The sequence below is a fragment of the Petromyzon marinus genome, unplaced genomic scaffold, assembly GCF_048934315.1.
Source record: "Petromyzon marinus isolate PM22_M1 ecotype Great Lakes invasive population unplaced genomic scaffold, UKy_Petmar_22M1.pri1.0 PM_G_Scaffold_41, whole genome shotgun sequence".
Classification (NCBI taxonomy): Eukaryota; Metazoa; Chordata; class Hyperoartia; order Petromyzontiformes; family Petromyzontidae; genus Petromyzon; species Petromyzon marinus.
Genome location: NW_027422993.1, coordinates 1,326,297 through 1,332,657, shown reverse-complemented (window position 1 = coordinate 1,332,657; position 6,361 = coordinate 1,326,297).

The following is a 6,361-nucleotide window of genomic DNA, read 5'->3' as shown; positions in this document are numbered from 1 at the left end:
GCAACTTAGGCTTATTAAATAGGCTTATTTCAGCAACTTAGACTTATTAAATAGGCCTATTAAATAGGCTTATTAAATAGACTGATTAAATAGGCTCATTAAATACTCATTAAATAGGCTTATTAAATAGGCTTATTAAATAGACTTATTAATTAGGCTCAATAAATAGGCTTATTAAATAGGCTTATTAAATAGGCTTATTAAATAGGCTCAATAAATAGGCTTATTAAATAGGCGTATTAAATAGGCTTATTAAATAGGCGTATTAAATAGGCTTATTAAATAGGCTTATTAAATGGACTTATTAAATAGCCTCATTAAATAGGCTTATTTTAGCAACTTAGGCTTATTAAATAGGTTTATTTCAGCAACTTAGACTTATTAAATAGCCTTATTTCAGCAACCTGGCTTATTAAAAAGGCTCATTTCAGCAACTTAGGCTTATTAAATAGCCTTATTTCAGCAATGTAGACTTATTAAATAGGCTTATTCAGCAACTTAGACTTATTAAATAGCCTTATTAAATAGGCTTATTTTAGCAACTTAGGCTTATTAAATAGGCTTATTTCAGCAACTTAGACTTATTAAAAAGCCTTATTTCAGCAACTTAGGCTTATGAAATAGGCTTATTTCAGCAACTTAGGCATATTAAACAGCCTTATTAAATAGGCTTATTTCAGCAACTTGGGCTTATTAAATAGGCTTATTTCAGCAACTTAGACTTATTAAATAGGCTTATTAAGTAGGCTTATTAAATAGACTTATTAAATAGGCGTATGAAATGGGCTCAATAATTAGGCTTATTAAATAGGCTCAATAAATAGGCGTATTAAATAGGCTCAATAAATAGGCTCATTAAATAGGCTCAATAAATAGGCTTATTAAATAGGCTCATTAAATACTTATTAAATAGGCTTATTAATTAGACTTATTAAATAGACTTATTAAATAGGCTTAATAAAAAGGCTTATTAAATAGACTTATTAAATAGGCTCATTAAATACTTATTAAATAGGTTTATTAAATAGGCGTATTAAATAGGCTCATTAAATAGGCTTATTAAATAGGCTTATTAAATAGGCTTATTAAATAGACTTATTAAATAGCCTCATTAAATAGGCTTATTTTAGCAACTTAGGCTTATTAAATAGGCTTAATTCAGCAACTTATGCTTATTAAATAGCCTTTTTATATAGGCTTATTTCAGCAACTTAGGCTTATTAAATAATCTTATTTCAGCAACTTAGACTTATTAAATAGGCCTATTAAATAGGCTTATTAAATAGACTTATTAAATAGGCTCATTAAATACTTATTAAATAGGCTTATTAAATAGGCTTATTAAATAGACTTATTATATAGGCTCAATAAATAGGCTTATTAAATAGGCTTATTAAATAGGCTTATTAAATAGGCTTATTAAATAGGCTTATTAAATAGGCTCAATAAATAGGCTTACTAAAAAGGCTCAATAAATAGGCTCATTAAATAGGCTCAATAAATAGGCTTATTAAATAGCCTCATTAAATACTTATTAAATAGGCATATTAAATAGACTTATTAAATAGACTTATTAAATAGGCTTATTAAATAGACTGTATTAAATAGGCTTATTAAAAAGGCTTATTGAATAGACTTAATATATAGGCACATTAAATACTTATTAAATAGGTTTATTAAATAGGCGTATTAAATAGGCTTATTAAATAGGCGTATTAAATAGGCTCATTAAATAGTCTAATTAAATGGACTTATTAAATAGCCTCATTAAATAGGCTTATTTTAGCAACTTAGGCTTATTAAATAGGTTTATTTCAGCAACTTAGACTTATTAAATAGCCTTATTAAATAGGCTTATTTCAGCAACTTAGGCTTATTAAATAAGCTTATTTCAGCAACTTACGCTTATTAAATAGCCTTATTAAACAGGTTTATTTCAGCAACTTAGGCTTATTAAATAGCATTTTTAAATAGGTTTATTTCAGCAACTTAGACTTATTAAATATACCTTTTAAAATAGGCTTAGTTCAGAAACTTAGGCTTTTAAAATAGGCTTATTTCAGCAACTTAGGCTCATTAAATAGCCTTATTAAATAGGCTTATTTCAGCAACTTAGGCTTATTAAAAAGCCTTATTAAATAGGCTTATTTTATCAACTTAGACTTATTAAATCGACTTATTAAATAGACATTTGAGCAACTTAGGCTCATTAAATATGCTTATGAAATATGCTTATTTCTGCAACTTAGACTTATTAGATAGGCCTATTAAATAGGCTTATTTTAGCAACTTAGGCTTATTAAATATGCTTATTTCAGCAACTTAGGCGTTTTAAATAGCATTATTAAATAGGTTTATTTCTGCAACTTAGACTTATTAAATAGCCTTATTAAATAGGCTTATTTCAGCAACTTAGTCTTATTAAATAGGCTTATTTCAGCAACTTATGCTTATTAAATAGCCTTATTAAACAGGTTTATTTCAGCAATTTACGCTTATTAAATAGCATTTTAAATAGGTTTATTTCAGCAACTTAGACTTATTAAATAGACCTTTTTATATAGGCTTAGTTCAGCAACGTAGGCTTATTAAATAGGCTTATTTCAGCAACTTATGCTTATTAAATAGCCTTATTAATCAGGTTTATTTACGCAACTTAGGCGTATTAAATAGCATTTTTAAATAGGTTTATTTCAGCAACTTAGACTTATTAAATAGACCTTTTTAAATAGGCTTAGTTCAGAAACTTAGGCTTATTAAATAGGCTTATTTCAGCAACTTAGGTTCATTAAATAGCCTCATTAAATAGGCTTATTTCAGCAACTTAGGCTTATTAAATAGCCTAATTAAATAGGCTTATTTTAGCACCTTAGACTTATTAAATCGACTTATTAAATAGACATTTCAGCAACTTAGGCTCATTAAATAGGCTTATGAAATATGCTTATTTCTGCAACTTAGACTTATTAGATAGGCCTATTACATAGGCTTATTTCAGCAACTTAGGCTTATTAAATAGGCTTATTTCAGCAACTTAGACTTATTAAATAGCCTTATTTCAGCAACTTAGGCTTATTAAATAGGCTCATTTCAGCAACTTAGGCTTATTAAATAGCCTTAGTTCAGCAACTTAGACTTATTAAATAGGCTTATTCAGCAACTTAGGTGTATTAAATAGCCTTATTAAATAGGCTTATTTCAGCAACTTAGGCTTATTAAATAGGCTTATTTCAGCAACTTAGACTTATTAAAAAGGCTTATTTCAGCAACTTAGGCTTATTAAAAAGCCTTATTAAATAGGCTTATTTTATCAACTTAGACTTATTAAATCGACTTATTAAATAGACATTTGAGCAACTTAGGCTCATTAAATATGCTTATGAAATATGCTTATTTCTGCAACTTAGACTTATTAGATAGGCCTATTAAATAGGCTTATTTTAGCAACTTAGGCTTATTAAATATGCTTATTTCAGCAACTTAGGCGTTTTAAATAGCATTATTAAATAGGTTTATTTCTGCAACTTAGACTTATTAAATAGCCTTATTAAATAGGCTTATTTCAGCAACTTAGTCTTATTAAATAGGCTTATTTCAGCAACTTATGCTTATTAAATAGCCTTATTAAACAGGTTTATTTCAGCAATTTACGCTTATTAAATAGCATTTTAAATAGGTTTATTTCAGCAACTTAGACTTATTAAATAGACCTTTTTATATAGGCTTAGTTCAGCAACGTAGGCTTATTAAATAGGCTTATTTCAGCAACTTATGCTTATTAAATAGCCTTATTAATCAGGTTTATTTCAGCAATTTAGGCGTATTAAATAGCATTTTAAATAGGTTTATTTCAGCAACTTAGACTTATTAAATAGACCTTTTTAAATAGGCTTAGTTCAGAAACTTAGGCTTATTAAATAGGCTTATTTCAGCAACTTAGGTTCAATAAATAGCCTCATTAAATAGGCTTATTTCAGCAACTTAGGCTTATTAAATAGCCTTATTAAATAGGCTTATTTTAGCACCTTATACTTATTAAATCGACTTATTAAATAGACATTTCAGCAACTTAGGCTCATTAAATAGGCTTATGAAATATGCTTATTTCTGCAACTTAGACTTATTAGATAGGCCTATTAAATAGGCTTATTTCAGCAACTTAGGCTTATTAAATAGGCTTATTTCAGCAACTTAGACTTATTAAATAGCCTTATTTCAGCAACTTAGGCTTATTAAATAGGCTCATTTCAGAAACTTAGGCTTATTAAATATCCTTAGTTCAGCAACTTAGACTTATTAAATAGGCTTATTCAGCAACTTAGGCGTATTAAATAGCCTTATTAAATAGGCTTATTTCAGCAACTTAGGCTTATTAAATAGGCTTTTCAGCAACTTAGGCTTATTAAATAGGCTTATTTCAGCAACTTAGACTTATTAAATAGGCCTATTAAATAGGCTTATTTCAGCAACTTAGGCTTATTAAATAGGCTTTTCAGCAACTTAGGCTTATTAAATAGGCTTATTTCAGCAACTTAGACTTATTAAAAAGGCTTATTTCAGCAACTTAGGCTTATGAAATAGGCTTTTCAGCAACTTAGGCTTATTAAATAGGCTTATTTCAGCAACTTAGACTTATTAAATAGGCCTATTAAATAGGCTTATTAAATAGACTGATTAAATAGGCTCATTAAATACTCATTAAATAGGCTTATTAAATAGGCTTATTAAATAGACTTATTAATTAGGCTCAATAAATAGGCTTATTAAATAGGCTTATTAAATAGGCTTATTAAATAGGCTCAATAAATAGGCTTATTAAATAGGCGTATTAAATAGGCTTATTAAATAGGCGTATTAAATAGGCTTATTAAATAGGCTTATTAAATGGACTTATTAAATAGCCTCATTAAATAGGCTTATTTTAGCAACTTAGGCTTATTAAATAGGTTTATTTCAGCAACTTAGACTTATTAAATAGCCTTATTTCAGCAACCTGGCTTATTAAAAAGGCTCATTTCAGCAACTTAGGCTTATTAAATAGCCTTATTTCAGCAATGTAGACTTATTAAATAGGCTTATTCAGCAACTTAGACTTATTAAATAGCCTTATTAAATAGGCTTATTTTAGCAACTTAGGCTTATTAAATAGGCTTATTTCAGCAACTTAGACTTATTAAAAAGCCTTATTTCAGCAACTTAGGCTTATGAAATAGGCTTATTTCAGCAACTTAGGCATATTAAACAGCCTTATTAAATAGGCTTATTTCAGCAACTTGGGCTTATTAAATAGGCTTATTTCAGCAACTTAGACTTATTAAATAGGCTTATTAAGTAGGCTTATTAAATAGACTTATTAAATAGGCGTATGAAATGGGCTCAATAATTAGGCTTATTAAATAGGCTCAATAAATAGGCGTATTAAATAGGCTCAATAAATAGGCTCATTAAATAGGCTCAATAAATAGGCTTATTAAATAGGCTCATTAAATACTTATTAAATAGGCTTATTAATTAGACTTATTAAATAGACTTATTAAATAGGCTTAATAAAAAGGCTTATTAAATAGACTTATTAAATAGGCTCATTAAATACTTATTAAATAGGTTTATTAAATAGGCGTATTAAATAGGCTCATTAAATAGGCTTATTAAATAGGCTTATTAAATAGGCTTATTAAATAGACTTATTAAATAGCCTCATTAAATAGGCTTATTTTAGCAACTTACGCTTATTAAATAGGCTTAATTCAGCAACTTATGCTTATTAAATAGCCTTTTTATATAGGCTTATTTCAGCAACTTAGGCTTATTAAATAATCTTATTTCAGCAACTTAGACTTATTAAATAGGCCTATTAAATAGGCTTATTAAATAGACTTATTAAATAGGCTCATTAAATACTTATTAAATAGGCTTATTAAATAGGCTTATTAAATAGACTTATTATATAGGCTCAATAAATAGGCTTATTAAATAGGCTTATTAAATAGGCTTATTAAATAGGCTTATTAAATAGGCTTATTAAATAGGCTTATTAAATAGGCTCAATAAATAGGCTTACTAAAAAGGCTCAATAAATAGGCTCATTAAATAGGCTCAATAAATAGGCTTATTAAATAGCCTCATTAAATACTTATTAAATAGGCATATTAAATAGACTTATTAAATAGACTTATTAAATAGGCTTATTAAATAGACTGTATTAAATAGGCTTATTAAAAAGGCTTATTGAATAGACTTAATATATAGGCACATTAAATACTTATTAAATAGGTTTATTAAATAGGCGTATTAAATAGGCTTATTAAATAGGCGTATTAAATAGGCTCATTAAATAGTCTAATTAAATGGACTTATTAAA